Source organism: Triticum dicoccoides, chromosome 1A, assembly GCF_002162155.2.
Source record: "Triticum dicoccoides isolate Atlit2015 ecotype Zavitan chromosome 1A, WEW_v2.0, whole genome shotgun sequence".
In the NCBI taxonomy this organism is placed as follows: Eukaryota; Viridiplantae; Streptophyta; class Magnoliopsida; order Poales; family Poaceae; genus Triticum; species Triticum dicoccoides.
The window spans coordinates 300589849-300611429 of NC_041380.1; the positions used below are offsets into that span (position 1 = coordinate 300589849).

Below are 21581 nucleotides of genomic sequence, written 5' to 3' on the forward strand. Positions count from 1 at the left end.
TCTTTTCAGTTCCTGAAAGCTGTGCTCACATTGTGGAGTCCATTCGAACTTCTTATCTTTCTTGAGGAGTTCGGTTAGAGGTTTAGCAACTTTGGAGAAGTTTTCGACAAAGCGACGGCAATAGCTCGCTAAGCCTAGAAAACTCCGAACTTGCTTGACCGATTCGGGTGGAGTCCAGTTAAGGACGGCTTGAACTCGCTCGGGGTTAACAGCAATACCTTTACCAGATATTACATGACCCAAATAGGTCACTTCTGACAACCAGAATTCACATTTAGAAAATTTGGCATAAAGGCGATGCTCTCGAAGTTTCTGCAACACTAGCCTTAGATGTTCGGCATGTTCTTCCTCGTTCTTGGAGTAGATGAGTATATCATCGAGGTAAACCACGACGAATTTATCCAAATACTCCATGAAGATTGAGTTCATTAACCGAGAAAAGGTGGCCGGAGCGTTGGTTAATCTGAAGGACATGACGGTGTACTCGTATTGGCCATAACGAGTAACAAAGGCCGTTTTAGGAATGTCCCCGTTTCTGATTTTGATTTGATGGTAGCCCAACCTCAAATCCATCTTGGAGAAGACTGAGGATCCAGCGAGCTGAGCTCGGCTGAGGACACCCGTGCGGCGGACGCGCTCACGCTGCGAGGCAGGCCGGGAGGTGAGCTGGGTGCGCCACGCTCCGTGCGAGACGTGGGCATGTCCAGCACCTCCTTCCCTCTCCTCACGCGGACCAACTACCCCAGTTGGTCGGTCATGATGAAAGTCATCATGGAGGCGCGGCATATGTGGAAAGCCGTGGAAACCGGCGATGTTGAATACGAGGAGGACCGGGTGGCGATGGAGGCGATCTTGCGCTCCGTCCCAGAGGAGATGGTGCTCACCCTTGGCGCCAAGAAGACGGCCAAGGAAGCATGGGAGACCATCAAGACTCTGCGCATCGGCGTGGAGCACGTACGGGAGTCGAAGGCCCAGACCTTGCACCTCCAGTACGAGGAGATCCGGTTCAAGGCCGGTGAACAAGTCGACGACTTCGCCTTGCGGCTGCAAGGTCTCGTCAACGAGCTCGCAACGCTCGGAGATCCCATCGACAACAAGATGGTGATTCTGAAGTTCCTTCGCGTCGTCCCCAGGCAGTACAAGCAACTGGCCTGGTCCATCGAGAGTTTGGTGGATCTCTCCACCATGACGATCGAGGAGCTGGTAGGGCGGCTGAAGGTCGTCGAGGAGCGCGGCGACGAAGCCGACAACCGTGCTGGCGGCGAACTACTGCTCACCAGGGAGCAGTGGGACGCGCAGCTTCAGCAGCGCGGCCGCGACGGCTCTTCCGGCAGTGGGGGAGGCGCCCCCACGGGAAGCAGAGGTCGCGGCAGAGGCGGAGGCCGTGCCCAGAGCGGTGGCGGCAACCGCGGTCGCAGGCCAAGCCAGGCAGGGCGAGGCGCTGGCAACGGTGGCAAGTGCCGCTACTGCAACATGCCGGGTCACTGGATCCGGGATTGCCACAGGAGGAAAGCCGACGAGGCAGCCACGGCAACGGCAAACCTCGTCCAGGCTGACGTGGATGGTGGGCCGGCAATGATGCTGGCAAGAGTCGAGCCCGTGCAGGAGAGCTCAGCGTCTCCCACGACCACGGCCCCGACATCCACCCATTCCGTGCAGGAGGCACGGAGCCCGTCCACGGGAACCATCACTCAAGTGACAGGCCACACCTCGACAACTACGTTCTCGGGGCCTGTCGACTGGGAGGCGATGAAGGCTCGGGTGTGGGGGAGCCACACCCCGGCGACGGCGTCCCCGACAACCTCGGGACCCGACAAGATCGCGCAAGTTGGCGCGACAACGACGCATATGGCGGACCATGCTCCGACCATGATGCTGGCGACCATCGACTCCGTGCAGGAGCGCACGGAGACTCAGGTCAGCCACACCCCGACAACAAAGTGTTCGGGGTCCACCGTGTTGTCAGGAGATGGCTCCCTGACAATGGCATGTGCGTGCGGCTACGTCTTCCTCAACGAGGAGAGAGCCGTGACCACACCCACGCTTGCAGGAGGCAAGCAAAGTGAGGGTTGGTTCCTCGACACCGGCGCCACGAACCACATGACTGGTTCGGTCGACGCGTTCGCAGAGCTGGACCGCTCAATCACCGGGAAGGTGCGGTTCGCGGACGGATCCGTGGTGGAGATCCACGGGCGCGGGACCGTCGTCTTCGCCGACAAAGGGGGTGATCACAGGGCGTTCACGGACGTCTACTTCATCCCGGCGCTCACGAGCAGCGTCGTGAGTGTCAGACAACTCGACGAGGGCTGGTTCGACATCGGCATCCGGCGCGGTGTTCTCACCGTGCACGACCAGCAGAAGAGGCTGCTCATCAAGGTTACCCGCTCGCTGAACCGCCTCTACAAATTCTTCTTTCAACCCGTGCATCCTGTGTGCCTTGCCGTGGGCCATGTCTCCAACGCGTGGCGTTGGCATGCCCGGCTAGGACACCAGCACTTCGACGGGTTGCGAAAGATGGCGCGAGGCAACCTCGTTCGTGGGCTACCTCACATCGAGCACGCCGACGAGCTGTGAGATGCATGTCTTGCGGGGAAGCAGCGGCGTCTGCCCTTTCCCGAGAAGGCACGCTATCGGGCGCAGAAACTCCTGGAGCTGGTTCATGGGGACCTCTGCGGCCCAATCACCCCGGCAACGCCAGGAGGGCGTCGCTACATCCTGCTGCTCGTCGACGACTACAGCAGGTTCATGTGGGTGTTGCTCCTCGCCTCCAAGGATGAGGCGGAGCGAGCCATCGTCAAGCAGCAAGCGGCAGCAGAGGTCGAGTGTGGCCACAAGCTGCGCGTGCTGCGCACGGACCGTGGCGGCGAGTTCACATCGGCCACGTTCTACAAGCACTGCGACGAGAAAGGGGTGCAACGTCACCTCACAGCACCTTACTCGCCGCAGCAGAACGGCGTCGTCGAGCGGAGGAACCAGACAGCGCTTGGGATGGCACGCTGCATGCTCAAGGCAAAGCAGGTGCCGAGCACGTATTGGGGGGAGGCCGTGCTCACGGCCGTCTTCATCCTCAACCGCTCCTTCACAAGGAGCGTCGACGGAAAGACGCCTTACGAGGCGTGGTATGGGAGGAAGCCAGATGTACGCTTCCTACGTACCTTTGGCTGCGTCGGGCACGTCAAGATGACGCGCCCACAGCTGAAGAAGCTCGACGACAGGAGCACCCCAATGGTGTTCATGGGCTACGAGACGGGCTCTAAGGCGTACAAGATGTATGACCCCGTCTCAAAACGCGTACATGTCTCTCGCGACGTCATCTTCGACGAAGACGCGCGATGGACTTGGGAGGCGTCGGGGGAGGCCCCGGCAAGCAGTTCCTTCACTGTGGAGTACCCGATGTACTCTACAACCCCGGGAAGCAAGATCCCTGGAAGTACCACCCCGGGAATCTCGGGAGGTGTGGATCCGGGAACAGCGACCCCGAGAACACCGTCCCCGGGTACGGTGTCGCCGGACACCACGACGTCAAGCAACATGGGTCCTGGGAGGCAGTTCGCAACCCCGCCAACGGCGAGGTCGGAGCTATTCGACGCCGACGACAGCGTAGGCGCCCCCCACAGGTTTCGGCGCATGGGGATCTCCTCGGCGAAGCTGCGGCAACACCGCAACAGCCCGAGGATGAGGACGCTGATGACGACGAGGTCTTGCATCTGATGGCCGGCGAGGAGCCGACCACATTCGTGGAGGCCGAGCAAGAGGATTGCTGGCGCCACGCGATGCTGGACGAGCTGGCGTCGATCAACGACAATACCACTTGGACACTCACCACGCTGCCTGCTGGGCACCGAGCCATCGGGCTCAAGTGGGTCTTCAAGGTGAAGAAGGACGAGCACGGCGCCATTGTCAAGCACAAGGCGCGCCGCGTCGCAAAGGGCTACGTGCAGCGTGAGGGAGTGGACTTCGAGGAAGTATTCGCTCCGGTGGCAAGGCTGGAGTCGGTGCGGCTCATCCTTGCCGTGGCCGCTCACCGTGGGTGGGAGGTACACCACATGGACGTCAAGTCGGTGTTTCTCAACAGCGACCTTAACGAGGAGGTGTACGTCACCCAGCCACCCGGGTTCGTTGCCAAGGGCCACGAGCAGGGCGTGTATCGACTACACAAGGCCCTCTATGGTCTCCGGCAAGCCCCAAGGGCGTGGAATGCCAAGCTCGATGCAAGCCTTGCATCCCTTGGGTTCTCACGCAGCGCTTCTGAGCATGGTGTGTACTCGCGTGGCACCGCGAACACGCTGCTCATCGTCGGCATCTACGTCGATGACTTGGTCATCGCCGGGGCAGAGCCTGAAGAGGTTCAACGCTTCAAGGGGGAGATGCATCGTCTCTTCAGCATGAGCGACCTTGGGCTGCTCCGGTACTACCTCGGGCTGGAGGTGAACCAGGAGGGTGGTCGCATCACAATCACGCAGACGGCCTACGCCACCAAGATGCTCGAGCGAGCAGGCATGAAGGACTGCTATGCTGTGCATGCTCCAATGGAGGCACGGCTGAAGCTCAGCAAGGAGAGCCGCGAGAAAGCGGTGGATGCCACACTCTACCGTAGCATCATCGGGAGTCTCAGGTACCTCGTGCACACCCGACCGGACATCACGTTCGTTGTCGGATACCTGAGTAGGTTCATGGAAGCTCCGGCAAGCGATCACCTGGCTGCCGTCAAGCACCTGCTCCGGTACATCGCGGGTACGCTCACGCATGGATGCGTGTATCGTCGTGGCGACGGCGAGAGCTTGGTCGGGTACAGCGACTCCGACCACGCTGGTGACGTGGACTCCCGGAAGAGCACCTTGGGCATACTATTCCTTCTCGGGAATAGTCCCGTCAGCTGGCAATCGGTGAGGCAGAAGGTTGTCGCCGTATCTTCGTGCGAGGCGGAGTACATCGCGGCAGCTACAGCGGCCTGTCAAGGCATTTGGCTTGCTCGCCTTCTCGGCGAGATGCTGAATCAGGACACCGCCCCTGCGCTCATCTTTGTCGACAACAAGTCGGCGATTTCCCTCTGCAAGAATCCAGTGCTACACGACCGCAGCAAACACATCGATCTCCGCTATCACTTCATACGTGACTGCGTCGAGAAAGGCTCGGTGATCGTGGAGTTCATCAGGACTGGTGAACAGAAGGCGGACATCCTGACCAAGTCACTTGGTCGTGTCCGGTTCCAGGAGCTGCGCGACAAGGTCGGAATCATCGACGGCAAGCTCCTTCGACAAGTTTGAGGGGGAGAATGTTGAGTCAAACTTGATCTTCCGGTACACACAACGGCAACAGCAGCATTTACGTCTCAGATGCATGCATGGCTGCATGTCGGCACGGCAGGAAGTAAAATCTTTTTTACTAGCAAGAGCAGCAGGCGTGCCTTAGTAGCTAAGGAAGTAGTATAGGTCAGCAGTGACGTGGTGTTTTGGAATGACGTAAGAGCTTAGCTCATTTAGAACAGTAGGTCGGTTCAAACTGCTATATAAGCAGCAGCACACACCCCGGTTGTATGCATTCCATTCCAAGCATTTGAGCTTCATACAACTAGTATCCCGTGAGCGTCTTTCCTCGTGTGTGTGTGTGTCTTGCCCTGCACTAGTGTGTGTGTGTTATACTAGTGAGCTGAGTGCAAGTACTACCAGTAGATAGTCACGACCCTCTAGTCACAGTAGTTCGGGCTAACAAGGAGCGGGTGGCCCCTGATCCCCGGACCCTGTGCAGATACCGGCGCGTTGGGGTCAGCGAGGGGAGGCTGCGTTACGCCGTGGTGTCCCAGTGCGACGACCCCTTCGTTCTCCGTTCGTTTGCTCTCAATGGCGACGACGATTGGACACTGGAGCATGAGGTGGCGCTTAGCCCACTCTGGACGAACGGGGGCTACCCCTGGCTGCCTATGGAGGAGACACCAAGGATTGGCGTCATCGACCCCATGAACGCGAGCATCATGCATCTCACCATCGGCAACTATGTTGTCACCGTGGACATGGACACGGGGAAGGTGGTTGCTAGTGTAATTGTCTCGGCGGCGCATCAGCTTGGTCTAATCATGACCGATGGTGGTTTCTTTCGGGCATTTCTGCTCTCGCCGTGGCTTGGATCAAGCCGGATTCCTCGTGCAGGTAATCGACTTGCATGACTCATTCTTCTGAAATGCATGATTGAAAATAGCTAAGTACTCCCTCCGTTTCGAATTATTTATCGCAGGTATGGATGTATCTAGATGTATTTTAATTTTACATACATTCATTTCTGCGACGAGTAATTTAGAAGAAAGGGAGTAGTACGTATAATATAAGATCCAATTAAAGTTGTACGTTCAATTCTTAATCATGATGCGTGAACTCAAATTCAGGGGGGCATTTGACATGCATAGGCTAAGTACAATGCTCAACTATTAAGTTTGTTAATTGATTGGGAATTAGAAATGCGTGAAGCGTTTGATTTGCCTCGGCGAAAGATTGTGTAACCTCCCAAAATTGATATATTGGGAATTAGGGGCCAAACTGTAATCAAGCTTGTTTCGAACATGAGAATGGTGTTACGTTCTAATTCAATCAAACAAGGTTGTTGGCTTCGCAAGGATACGATTTGTTGACTGGTGTGGGAATAAGAAGTTCCTCTACACTTTCTTTGTTCACATTCTACTTAAGTATTGAACACAAAACTTTCTGCGTCAAACTAGCAAAGCCCAAATTGTTGTCCGGTCTAAAGCATGGCTAGGGGGTTATCTGCCAAATTTCAAAGTTACTGATGTATGTTGTACATTTTTCATCTCTTTGTCACTCGGTCTTAGGTGAAGGATGTCATAGCCTCTTAATCATTCCTCTATACTTTCTTTGTTTCACGGACTACTCAAGCTTTTTTCTTGGACGTCATAACTGCCACACGTGTGGTGTATCGGGTGGTTGTGCTGCACGCCCTGTGTGACACGGAGACGACCCCGCCCGCATGACCGCGTCCGGGCGCGCGCAGCCACAGACCGCACGTCCGGTGCAGCACGATCGCCCCGCACGAGCACGTACGGGCGAGCGAGCACGCGGCTCGCACGACTCGTTTCGGCCGTCGCCCCTCCCCGCCTGCGAGCCACACGTCCCGTGTGTCACACACCCTGCGTGTCAGTAACCACGCGTCCCGTCGCGATTGCCATGGTCCGGACCCTCTTCAGTTGCCATGTTGCCATGTTGCTGAACTACAGTTGCCATGTTGCTGAATTACAGTTGCCATGTCGGACAACTACAGTTGCCATGGTTTCTCAACTGCAGTTGCCATCTTAGGTCAAGTGCCGGATGTCATTTTTGGGCAACTGCAGTTGTTGCCATGTATGGTCTTGTCTACTACAGTTACCATGATTTAAAAAACTTTAGGAATTGCCACCTACTAACACTGGACAGTTGCCATGTAGCACTAAAAAAACATGGCAAAAAGTATGTTTCGGGTAAAGAGAGAGTTGCCATCTGCTTACAAGCACGCTAGAGGCAGTTGCCATGTACCCTGCAAAAACACATGGCAACTGATAGCTTTGGTGTGTGGGAGAGGAGACAGGCATGTGGGCGATGGTGGTATCTTTAGGAGTTGCCACCTACTAACACTAGACAATTGCCATGTAGCGCTACAAACAGACGTGGCAACAATAACATGTTCGGGTGAAAAAGAGTTGTCATCTGTTTACAATCACAAATAGGGCAGTTGCCATGTACCTCTCAAAAGACATGGCAAATGACAGCCTGGGTGTGGGAGAGTGGGAGAATGGGCAGTCGTGGGAGATGGGGAACAGAAATGGTGCGTGGCGTGCAGGCGCGACATCAATTTCATCGCACGCCCCGACTGGCGAACCGTTGACCGCGGAGAGAAAACGGCGTGCGGGCGAACTCCCTCACACGCCACACACACGAGTTGTCCTACGTGGCACACAAATTCAGTCTTTTCATGCCAAGATTCGTGCAAAAAGCGCTGGACGGCAATGAAGGCGTGTGGACGAGTTGGCTAGCGCCCACACGTGTGGGCATTAACATTTTCGTTTTTTTAGGATAAAAGAAATGCATTAAAATAACCATCAGGGTTGCAATCGGACAGTAGAATTTCTTTCAGCTCCAAAGGAACTTCTGCCATGAAGAAAAAATCACCATATCTTCTAGCCAAGTCAGCAAGGCTATGTGCTAGCTTATTCTGCTTCCTACTCACCCATCCAATCTAAAACGAACTGAAAGAGTTCAGCAGAGCCTGAATGTCATTGATTATGGAGAAAAGACTGGATTGGTTAGGGACGCCAGGTTCCAATGCTTTGGACAGAGCCATAGTCTACTCAAGTAATAGTATATTGTTGTCATGAAAAAAAGTTTGACCGCTTTAATCGGCATCAAGTTGTGGATATGGGTATGCTGTGACGATCTACTGGAAAACGTAAATTCTTCATTTGTTTTGGAAGGAAATCTCAATTATTATCTTTAGTGCACAGAAAACTCTACTGTTATAAGCTGTTTCGCGTTGGTATTGTTTTTTTAGAAAAAGGGACATCCCGGCCTCTGCATCAGAATGATGCATATACGGCCACCTTTATTAGCGAATAAAAACAGGTTCAACAATAGTCTTAATGTCTCAAACAAAAGCTGCTCACAAAGAGCTAAGGAACCAAAATAAAAGCCACAACCGGCTGACAAAAAAGAGATAGGAAAACTAATTGCCTATCCTATTACATTACCGATATCCAAACCGGCTGAAAATATCCCGTGCTACCATCTTTCATCGGATAGATCCAGTAACCAAACGCTCCTTGGCCTCCGTCGGAGTGAGTAACGACCACATACGGATCCACGCAGTGGCTTGGAAGATAACCTGCAAAAAGTGAGTGTTTGTTGTTCTGTTAAAGACCAAATCATTTCTGCAATTTCAGATAGTCCATAATAAAGCACATATTCCTACACGAATGTGTCTTGTTGTTTGGGACTCAATCCCATCCAACCACGTCCCAAATAACGTACTAATACTATTCGGTGGAGTAATATTGAAGGCAATGTTAACTGATTGCCAAAGAATCTTTGCCAAAGGACAATCGAGAAAGAGGTGTTTGACTGTTTCATCCGTATCACAAAAGCTACATCGAGAGGATCCACTCCAGTTGCGTTTAATCAAGTTATCCTTAATTAAAATGACTTGTTTGTGTACAAACCACATAAACACTTTAACTCTCAAGGGAACTTTGACCTGTCAAACATGTTTCGAGGTAGGAATAGAACTTGAATTAATGACATCCAAATACATGGATTTAACCGTAAAATCTCCATTCCTAGTAAGCTTCCAACACAACTGATCCGGACGTTGAGAGAGTTGAACATCCATCAATCTTCTCACAAGATGGAGTCAAGCTTCCCAACGGTTGCCGGCTAACGCTCTCCTGAAGCTGATATTTAGAGGGGTGGACTGGCATACTGACTCAACGGTTGCATCTCTCCGTTGAACAATACTATAGAGAGAAGGATACTGAAGCGCGAGGGGCGTGTCCCCTAGCCAAGTATCCTCCCAGAATCTCGTAGAAGTACCGTTACCGACTATAAACTTGGTCCGATTGAGGAAAACCGACTTTACTCTCATCAGTCCTTTCCAGAAAGACGAATCCATCGGCCTCACTGTCACCTGGGATAAAGTTTTGGATTGGAGGTATTTATTATGCAGAATCTGTGCCTAGGTGGCCTCGGTCTCTCGAGAAAGTTTATACAACCATTTGCTAAGGAGACATTTGTTCTTTACCTCTAGATTTTCGATACCTAGACCCCCTTGGTCCTTCGGTCTACAAATAATGTCCCACTTAGCTAGTCTATACTTCCTCTTCAGGTCATCATTTTGCCAGAAGAAACGGGATCGATAGAAGTCAAGTCTTTCCCGAACTCCGACTGGTACCTCGAAAAAAGACAATAGGAACATGAGCATACTTGTATAACGCCCTCGATGCGGCTATATCTCCCACGTGTTGAAGCACGACTTAGAGGCATAACCGCATTGAAAGCAATGTCGCAAGTGAGGTAATCTTCACACAACCCATGTAATACATAAGGGAAAGAGATACATAGTTGGCTTACAATCGCCACTTCACACAATACATGAATAAAGCATTACATCATCCAGATACAATCAAGGTCCGGCTACGAAACCAAAATAAAAGAAGACTACCCCAAATGCTACACAGATCCCCGATCGACCCCAACTGGGCTCCACTACTGATCAACTAGAACGAAACAACACAAAGGACAAGATCTTCATCGAGCTCCTCCTTGAGCTTGCTTGCGTCCTCTGCACGGTATCGTCGGCACCTGCAAGCTAGTTTTGGAAGTATCTGTGAGTCACGGGAACTCAGCAATCTCACACACTCGCGATCAAGAATATTTAAGCTTATGGGTAAGGTAAAAGGTATGAGGTGGAGCTGCAGCAAGCGACTAGCATATTTGGTGGCTAACATACGCAAATGAGAGCGAGAAGAGAAGGCAAAAGCACGGTCGAGAATCTATGATCAAGAAGTGATCCTAGAGCAACCTATGTCAAACATAACTCCAACACCGTGTTCACTTCCCGGACACCGCCGGAAAGAGACCATCACGGTAACACACGCGGTTGATGCATTTTAATTAAGATCAAGTTCAGGTTTTCTACAACCGGATATTAACAAATTCCCATCTGCCCATAACCGCGGGCACGGCTTTCGAAAGTTCAAATCCCTACAGGGGTGTCCCAACTTAAACCATCACAAGCTCTCATGATCAACGAAGGATATTCCTTCTAGCGGGAAGACCCGATCAGACTCGGAATCCCGGTTACAAGACATTTCGACAATGGTAAAACAAGACCAGCAAAGCCACCCGAATGTGCCGACAAATCCCGATAGGAGCTGCACATATCTCGTTCTCAAGGCACACCGGATAGGTCAAGCTACGAGTAAAACCAACCCTCGAGTTGCCCCGAGGTGGCCCCGCAGGCTTCCCGTTTCGGACCAACATTCAGAGGAGCACTGTCCCGGGAGGGGTTAAAATAAAGATGACCCTCGGGCTCGCGAAACCCAAGGGAAGGTTATAGGTTGTTAGTGCAAATGGTAAAACCAAGGTTGGGCCTTGCTGGAGGAGTTTTATTCAAGGCGAACTGTCAAGGGGTTCCCATTATAACCCAACCGCGCGAGGAACGCAAAATCCGGAAACATAACACCGATATGACGGAAACTAGGGCGGCAAGAGTGGAACAAAACACCAGGCATAAGGCCGAGCCTTCCACCCTTTACCAAGTATATAGATGCATTAATTAAATAAGAGATATTGTGATATCCCAACAAAATATCCATGTTCCAACATGGAACAAGCTCCAATCTTCACCTGCAACTAACAACGCTATAAGAGGGGCTGAGCAAAGCGGTAACATAGCCAAACAATGGTTTGCTAGGACAAGGTGGGTTAGAGGCTTGGTTCAACAATATGGGAGGCATGATAAGCAAGAGGTAGGTATCGCAACATAGGCATAGCAGAAGAGCGAGCAACTAGTCAGCAAAGATAGAAGTGATTTCGAGGGTATGGTCATCTTGCCTGAAATCCCGCAAGGAAGAAGAACGAGTCCATGAAGAAGACAAACGGACATAGACGAACGGATCCTCACAAACGTGACGTTATCGGAACCAACCCGACGAAGCAACACCGGAAAGAAGCGCACAACATAGTAAACAGCCAACACATGAACATGGTATGATATGCGGGATGCGGTATGCGATGCATATGCATGATTTGCAAAGGAATGATTGAACATGGCCTCAACTTGGAAATCCAAGAGTGCCACTGGAAAGGTGAGGTGATTTCAGTTGAAATCGATATAAAGATCACCGGAATCGGATGCACGGTTTGGAAATGGCAAGCAAAACAAATATGGCACCGGTCTGCGATAATCAGCGAGTGACCAACTAAATGCACCAAGTTAAATATGCTACAGCACTCAAACATGACAACAAAATACATGGCAGGGTTCCAATCATGATGCTTGACAAAAGATGAACACTGAGCTACGGCTAATTCATCCATTAACAGGTTCAAACAAGCATGGCAAAAGGGCAAACGATAACAGGTTTCAGACTTAGTGAAATTAACACAAGTCTGGAATTTATTATCAGGAAGCACACTTTAGAACATGAAAACTACATGCTACAGGAACATATCATGGCAAAGCAAGGCATGGCATGAAGCTACTCAAAGCACTTAACAAAAATTCCTTAGTGACCTTGAGCCAAAAGGGATCCGAAAATACAGTTGCAAGCATGTGAACATAGCAAAAACATAAACAGATTCAGACTTAGTGAAAAACTGGAGCATGCAAATCAGTTAACGAGTAGGCATGTTAACGAGCTCGATGCACTCACTACAGAGCATTGCATGACAAACTAAGCATACACCCCATCAAGAATACATGGCATAGAAGTTAGACATGGCAAGAACATCAACATAGCATGCACGGATCAATAGCAACATCCTCGGCAAAATCGCTAAACATGTCAACAATCTGTCAGGATCATAATTTAGCAAAAGTAGAGCTCGATTGACTCAAGCTAGGGTGCTCCATAATTGCAAACAAAGACATGGATGGATAGAGCACCACAATGTTAACAAAACATCCTTACTGATCATCCTCAAAAGAGGCACGGATCAATAGGAAACAACATGAACATATGGCATAACGACAAAATCAGGACAAGGACTTAGTGAAATTCTAAGTCCCTAAAATCAGCATTACCGATTACGCTACTTTGCAAACTTGTGCTAGTCACCACACATATCACAAAAATACATGGCAAGCACCTCTGTAAAGATAGCATGGTATATCACAAAACACATGTAGAGCTCAGGATCATAGCATGCACACATTAATCATGGCAAAAATGATAAAAAGCTATTTGATGAAACAGATCTGACAAATTCATCACATAGCCCTCTTCCAACAGCATTTCGGGCATCAAGATGAGCTCAAATGAAAATGATGCTATGATATGAAATAATGTACTCGTGATATGCTACACGCACGAATCAGAGCTACGGATGCAGAGTTATGATGCTATGAAAAGAGGCATATGAAACAGGAAATCTCAGGACTTAGACAAAAAAATGAACACACTGAGCGGCAGATAACTAAGATATGCGCTGGGCGGGGTTTAGCGGGGCTACTCACCATGGGCCTGGCCCAGTTCAGCGGAGAGGCGGCGCGGACCGGAGGAAACGGGCTGAGGCTAGAGGTGGGCCGGTCGCGGTGCGGGCCCACAGGGCTGATTCCTCGTCCTCCTCCCGATCCGATCGGGAGCGAGAGACAGGGCGGCGGCGGCGCACCATGGAGCTCCGTCGAGAACGCTGAGGACGGCGGGAAGGCCGGGACCAACGACAGGCGGCAGATCCGGTGAGGTCCGGCCCGTCCGGCGACGAGCAAGAGGGCGGCGGCGCCATGGGGACGGCAAGGAGCTCGGGCGGCGAGGACACAAGAGCACGGTGCTTCGACGAGGTTGCAGGCGGTGGCGGAGAACTCCGGCGAAGGGTGGCGCGCGGGCGCGGTGGCCGTCGAGCGGCGTCTCCGGCCAGAGGCGCATGACGGCGGGCGCGGATCCGCGCCTGCAGGTGGCGGCGGCGGCGACCGGGCCCGTGCGGGCCTGCGATGGGCTCCGCGGGCCGGCGCGGTGGGGGCGGCGCGCTGGACAGGTGGCGGGCCGTGATTGGCGCGGGACGGCGACGCTGCTGAGGTGGCACGCTCCGATTGGTCGGAGTGATGTGGCGGCGGGGTGGACGCGTCTGGCGGCGGAGTGGACATGTCCGGTGGCGCGCGGAGGAGGTTAGGGTTTCATCCGTGAAAATTTCGGGGAAGGCCACATATTTATAGGTAGAGGGAGTTAGGAGAGTCCAAATGAGGTGCGGTTTTCGGCCACGCGATCGTGATCAAATGACCGAGATGATGGAAGAGGTTTAGGTGGGTTTTGTGCCACTTTGGAGGGGTGTTGGGCTGCAACACATACGAGGCCTTTTCGGTCCCTCGGTTAACCGTTGGAATATCAAACGAAGTCCAAATGACACGAAACTTGACAGGCGGTCTACCGGTAGTAAACCAAGGCCGCATGACAAGTCTCGGTCCAATCCGAAAACGTTTAACACACGCACACGAAAAGAGATAGAAAGGACCACCGGAGGACATAGGAGCGCCGGAATGCAAAACGGACCTCGGGGAAAATGCTCGGATGCATGAGACGAACACGTATGTAAATGAAATGCACATGATGACATGATATGCAATGCATGACACGCAAGCAATGACAAGGCAACAACAGCGAATAACTGGAGGACACCTGGCGCATCGGTCTCGGGGCGTTACAACTTGTGAGCACCGAATTAATGAGAATTAAACGGTCTCCACATGACATCAGTTTGCCCTTCCAGTATCCCAACTTCTTCTCAAATCGATCATTAATGCACTTCCATTCTCTATTTGTTATCTTACGATGATGAATGGGTATACCTAAATACGTGAAAGGTAAAGCCCCCAATTCACATCCGAACAATTGCTTACACGCCTCTTGTTCCTCTTTGGCTCTTCCAAAGCAGAACAATTCGCTCTTGTGGAAATTGATTTTTAGTCTGGTCAATTGTTCAAATAAGCATAACACCAGCTTCATGTTTCTCGCTTTTACCAAGTCATGCTCCATAAAGATGATTGTATCATCTGCGTACTATAGGACAGATACACCTCCATCAACTAGATGAGGTACCAAACTACCTACTTGGCCAGCATCCTTAGCCCTCCCTATAAGAATTGTCAACATGTCGACTACGATGTTGAATAGAATATATGACATTGGATCTCCTTGTCTCAAGCCCTTATGCGTTTGGAAATAGCGACCTATATCATCATTCACTCTAATTCCAACACTTTCTTTTTGCATGAAGGATTCCACCTGTTTTCTCCAGGCTGGATCAAAACCTTTCATCCTCAACGCTTGTTGGAGGAATGGCCATTTGACATTGTTGTACGCTTTATCGAAATCCACTTCGAAAACAACCCCATCTAGTTTTTTCGTATGGATTTCATGGAGCGTTTCATGCAGGACCCCCCCCCTCTCAAGGATGTTTCGGTCTGGCATGAAAGCAGTTTGGGACAATTGCACCATAGAATGCACAATCTGCGTGAGTCTATTTGTCCCAACCTTGGTAAAAATTTTGAAACTTACATTCGGAAGGCAGATAGGCCTGAACTGCTCAATTCACACTGCCTCTGTTTCCTTAGGAAGCAAGGTAATAGTTCCAAAATTCAGATGAAACAAGTGAAGCTGTCCAGAGAATAAATTCTGGAACATCAGAAGCAAATCCCCTTTAATGATATGCCAGCATCTCTTATAAAACTCCGCTGGAAATCCATCCGGCCCCGGAGCTTTATTATTCTTCATCTGAGAAATAGCTTCAAACACCTCTTTCTCCGAGAACGGAGCAGTTAAAATATCATTCTCATCGGAAGCAAGCTGAGGGACATCCTCAATCCGTGACTCATCCAGAGAAACAAATTATCCTCCGGAGGCCCAAAAAGCTGCTTATTGTAATTAGTGATGTATAATTTAAGATTCTCCTATCCTACAATCGTCCCTTCGTCTTGCTCAAGCTGAAAGATCCTTTTCTTTCTATGCTTGCCGTTGGCGATCATATGAAAGAATTGAGTGTTGGCGTCCCCCTGGATCACCCTGCGAACCTTCGCCTGCAATGCCTACTTCAATTCTTCTTCTCGCAGGGGCTCTTTCAATCTCATGTCCGCATCTAATTTAACATGAAGTTCCGTTGAATCTAAGATCATGGACTCGGCTTTGACATCTAGGGCCTGAATAAGGGTAAGGAGCCTTTCCTTTTCAACCTTATAAATCTCACTGAGATTCTTAGCCCACCCACGCAAGAAACTTCGCAGGTGTCGAATCTTATTCTGCCATCTCTCAATCGGAGACCTTCCTCCTGCATCTTTAGGCCACTCCCTGGCTATAAGATCAAAAAATCCTTCTCTCTCGAACCATGCTAGTTCGAAAGAGAAGGAATTCTTATTCCCCATGTGCGTTGCCTCGCCGGAGTCAACCAGTAAGGGGGTGTGGTCCAAGATTCCGTGCGATAATGCCTGGACAGTAACCAGGGGAAACTTCTGTTCCCAGTCAATGCTCGCGAGGACACGGTCTAGCTTCTCAAAAGTGGGGGTTGGCAGAGAATTAGCCCATGTGAATTTTCTTCCCGAAAGCTCTATCTTTCTCAGATCCAAGCTTTCAATAATGGTGTTAAACATGAACGACCATCTGTCATCAAAATTATCATTGTTCTTTTGGTCTCTCCTTCTAATGATATTGAAATCACCCCCCCCCCCCACTAAGATTGGAATCTGCTCAGACCCGCAAATGACTAAATCCGCCAAAAAATCAGGTTTGAGTTCTGGTTGTGCAGCCCCATAGACCGCCACCAGGGCCCAATTAAACCCGTCGACCTTCGACCTAACCCGAAACTTGACGGCAAAATCTCCCATGACCACACTTCGGACTTCCAACGTCTCGCATTTAACCCCAAGTAAGATCCCACCTGATCTTCCTCTCGGGCGAAGACAGTGCCAGTCATAATCAACACCTCCCGACAATGTGTTTAGGAATTGAGGAGAAAAGTTGCCTCTTCCTGTTTCAGAAAGGGCAGTGAAGTCCAACATATGTTCGATAGAAGCCTCTGCTAGAAATCTTCTTTTAGCCAAGTCCCTCAGACCTCTGCTATTCCAAAAAATTCCTCTCATAACTCGTCATGAAATTTTTTGGTCATCCGGTTCCTAGCACTTCTACGCACCGCCGAAACTGGGTAGGTTTTGCGTTGCCACTTGCGCTTCGGCTTAGCAACTTCCTCCACCCGGTCCTCACAATCGGGTTCGGTGGGTCTACCGCAAGGATCCTCTATAGGTTCACTCTCCCCAAGAGGTAAAGAACCTTCCTCCTCCTCAATCTCAGAAGGGGAAGGAGCAAGATCTGCACAAAGTGTATCTAACACCCTGACACCCAACTGAGCAATATCTGAATCGTTCATAGGTTTAATGGCAGCTAAATTGTGAATCATGTCCAAAGCCCGATCTGCTTCAAGATCCAAGATGTCATTAACCGAATGCGAGATCTCATTATCATTGCTACCTAGTGAAACTCCTAACTAGTTTGCATTATGAATAATCTCAACATCTGAAAAGTGCAAAATAGAATTGAAGGTATTGACCGACATACCAGTAGTGACCTCAATATCACGAAGCTTGGCCGCCCGCCTGGCGCACCTCGGCTGCATGTCATCAACGTCCGGCTGGTCCTGAAGATCCGGGATACCTCCAAAGGCGATGACCTCCTCCCTAGTGGTATCGATAGGGGTAGGGCCTCCCGCCCCACCCCCACCGAGCGGATGTAGAGAGTCCTCAGGACCCGCCGCCGACACCAGCCCCGGCGAACGTAGGGGGAGAACGCTGGGCCACCTGCCCACGCTCCCCAACAGCCGCTGACAGCTCAGTCGTCGGCTCGCCCATATGCTGGCGATGGGAGATAAGAACAGGGGCCGCCTGCCCCTGCTCCTCTCCAAGAACAGCTGTCGCGCCGGCAGGAGAGGCACCCACAGAAGCCGGCGTCGGCAGGAGCAATTCCTGCGGCGGAACCGATGACTGCAGGCCCACGGAGCCAACAGACAGCGCAGGCGTGTTCACCCTGACCACCGCAGGAGAAGAAGGAACTAAGGCCTCCTGCCTCGGTCTCCCTCTCAACCTTGGGCCATCACCGAGCGGCAAAGAAAGCACCTCATCCGCGGTCCCCAACCGTGGCTCAGCAGCAGAAAGAGAAGGGGAAGAAGGGGCCACCTGCCCACGATCCTCCACCCCCTCGGTAGAGACCTCACCCACAGCAAAGTCTAAAGGGGGAAGCATGCCCTCCAACACGTCATCAGACTCCACCCGATCGCTCCACAGCCTAGGAGGAGCAGAAGCAGGCTCAAAAGAACCGAACCTCAGCGTGTTCATGGGTACCGTAGTAGAAGGAGCAGCCCAGACCCAGGCGCCTGCAAGGTGGGGCTCGGCCCGTTGGCCGTCTCAGGCCTAACATCATCCCCTCGCGTCTCCGTGTTCCCCGAACCATCATTGTTATCATGCATATCCACATTCGTCCCAGCCATAGCCTCAGCAAAAAGATCTGTATCCTCAAACTCAATATCAAGATCGAAAACCATGCCCCTGTAAGTCCACTTGACCATGTCAGGCACAAACTCAATATCGAGGACACTCACTAGCAAGCGTGCCACTCCATTAGCTCTGGTAAAAGCCATATCTACCTTCTCGGTCTTTCAGACCAGAAACCCCAAGCTAGCAACAACCCGAGCATCCTGAAGCGGCTTGTAAGGAGCCCCTGGGAAACGCAGCCAGACCTGGGTAAGAGGCTTGCCCTGCGGCTCAACTCGCTTCCACTCATGGAACTCGAGGATGCACTCAGTACCAGGTACTCTGCATAACCCAAAACTCAACATACGCTCCCAGTCCTCCGAAGTAGGAAAATCAACCTTATAAGAATTGGCATCGAGACGCTTGAGCTCCCACTCAAAGTTACCAAGAACTAACTCAGTGAGCCTGTGCATAATCTGCGCCTCGGACACATCACTCTTAGTAACTTTGACAATCCCTGTAGTTGTGCTCTGGGGTTCGTCAGGTATCTCCCTCGCACTAGGAGACTCAAAAAACATCAACTCAGCACAATAAACGCCATAGATGGTGATACTCGGCATCTGATCCCGCAGAATAGGGCACTCCCCCGTGTCATGCGTAGGCTTGAGGCAGGTATCACAAAGTTCAGTTACACATTCCCCAATAAAGTGGCCCCTCTCACCACAGCGATAGCACAACATCTTGCCTTTCTTACGAGCATACTTGGAGGTTCTATCTGCATCTGTCTTATCGGCAGTACCAACAGCATCCGACAATAAGGTCTCAGTCTCAGGAACCACAGCAGACGCCAGCGTCGTTACCACCTCCATAGCCTGTCGAGACACATCCGACACCTGGCCGGTAGCAACCACCTCGGAAGATGACGACGGTTCCGCGAACACAGGCGGAGGAGGTTGGCGATAACGGTTCCTACCACCGCGACCACCACGATGTCCTCGGTAGCCATCTCGCTGCCGGTAATCTGGGCCAGATGCCCCCTCAACAAAACCTTGATATTGTGGGCTGATGCTATGTTCAAAGTTACTATTTCAAACGTTTGTGACGAAAAGGAGCCATTTTCAGGCAAGCGGGACAATGCCAGGAACAAGACTCTGGCAGATGTTCTGATTCGCTCAAACTGATACTAGAGCAGATGAAGCATGCAAGGTACCAGCCAATATCTTTCGATACTTTCTTATATTTAATTCTTCTATGACCTTATCAGGATACTGCATTCCTTTCTATCCATCCAGCGTGTATACATATCTGTGCTCCTGCTCGGTATTCTTGGTGTGTGTTCAGACTTCAGAGAATCTGTAGGGGAGTTATTGATCTGGATAAAACAGATCAGGGGTGCTGGACAGCGCTAGTTTAGATCGCTGCTGCTGCTCTTTCCTGGGCCCTTGGGCGTACCATAAACGATTTGATCTTTTGAAGCTACCAAGCTAATCCATCATCTGGCTGACGCACTTCGTCAATTTGCAGCAACGGCGTGCTTTTTGGAGTTAGATGCAACAGGAGGTGTTCGAGATCATTTTCGACGGGATTCAACCTATCATCATCAGGGGGAGCCATTGGAGTTTGGGGAGTTTTTCTTAGCTTCGATCAAGACTCTTGCCTTTCCAAGTTTTATTTTGCTTTGTATGGCTATCTTGTAAACAGGGCCAAACCTGAAACCTGACAACTTTTGAATGGAAGCTGGGCGATAAACCTTTTCTCTAAAAGCGTCATGAATATTTTACCAAGTACTCCCTCTATGAACTAATATAAGAGCATTTAGATCACTATTTTAGTATTCTAAACGCTTTTATATTAGTTTACGGAAGGAGTACTATATACTACTACTAGTTTTAACTGGTTCCTACGTATTGATTATGAAGGCACATGATAAAAAAGAGGAAGTCAAAGATGAAAGAAGATAAAAAAAAAAAGCGAAAGTCAAAGATGAATGCACATGAAGAAGAGATTGTAGGCTAGTTCACAATGTCGAAAAAGGCTTTCGCCGCCCCTCTTTATATATAAAGCAATGACCAGAGATATAAATCCGGACACAACACGTCACCAACCCATACAACACATACACCCAAAGCAAGATACAAGGGTGTTCTTCCCCATTAATGAAAGATACGCATGCTATGCGTATCCAAGAAAAAAAAAGATACAAGGGTGCCGATGCACCGCAACACTATCCAATCGACCACCAAGCACACTAAGGAACCATTTGGGGCCGGCGAGGACCTTCCGAGACCTAGCCACCGAGAAGAAGTGAAGCATGACAATGGCGAAGTATGGAATCCAAGGCGGTGCCTTCAAGAAGGGCACGGCATCGAAACTCGCCACCGCCCGATCCTGAAGATCAAGTTTTCACCCGGAGCAACATGGAAAGAAGAGAAAACCATGACGGCGCCTTCATGAAGGAAACGACGTCTGCAGCCGTCGCCACCATCGGCCGGAGAAGACCAGGCAAGTTATGCACTCTGGTGTTAACCCTCCGCCAAACATCACCAACCATGCCACCCACTGTGACCATGGCTGCCCGACGGCACCCAAGACGCACGCTCCGCCCACGAACACCGCGTCTCCCGCCGCCAGGGCCGCCACCCTGCATCCAAGCAACTCCGTAAACACCCAAAGGCCTTGGCTTTGGCCTAGCTAGCAGCACCCGCCTATGGAGCAGCCAACAACCGCCCTGCCTCGAATATCATCAGAACCCGTTAGAGGGCACACGGCCGAAGAAAGGGGGAGGAGAGGACGCATCTGGACCGGTGCACCCCCGCACCGGCGACGGGTGCCCATCAGGGCCTCCCATCCCTCTGAGAACTCCCCACCCGACACAACCCTATGTCGCCTCACCGTGGCGGCCGACGCAGCTCAACGCGAGGCCACCAACGATAGCCCGCCCAACCATCAACAAGGAGCGCGAAGCCAACTCTCTCTCGCAGCCAAGAGCACTCACGGAGAGCCATCTCGATCTGCCCGCCGTCGTCTAAGGGCCGACACAGGGGAGGCCTGACTGGAGCTCAGCCAACACGCACCACCAGCTCGCGTGCTCTCCTTTCCTTGGCGGTTTGGTTTGCTTGTACTAGAAGACAACCAATATTTGATCATCTTTGTGTACTCATCTTGTCTTGAGTTCGTCTTTACCTCCCTTTAGCTTGATCTTGTGCTATCTTAAAACGGTCTTGTTTTGTACTACTTGAATCCCGACCTGACTTCGAGAAGACAAACAGCAGTGACCAGGGAGAAGTAAATCATCAGTGGAGAAATTGGCGTGCTCCGTATGATGGTTTTATGAAAATCATCACCAACGGGCCCTTCTCGTCTAGTACTACCTACCTCTGCTG

The 21581-nt window shown here is 51.2% G+C and overlaps 1 long non-coding RNA gene across 1 annotated transcript; it reads left to right on the top strand.

Moving 5' to 3' along the window:
- The first annotated feature begins 5375 nt into the window (after positions 1 to 5375).
- Positions 5376 to 19929, top strand: LOC119283803. The gene is made up of 3 exons (XR_005139068.1): positions 5376 to 6146; positions 19321 to 19404; positions 19723 to 19929. It is a non-coding gene; the product is annotated as an uncharacterized LOC119283803 (long non-coding RNA).
- The last annotated feature ends 1652 nt before the right edge of the window (positions 19930 to 21581 follow it).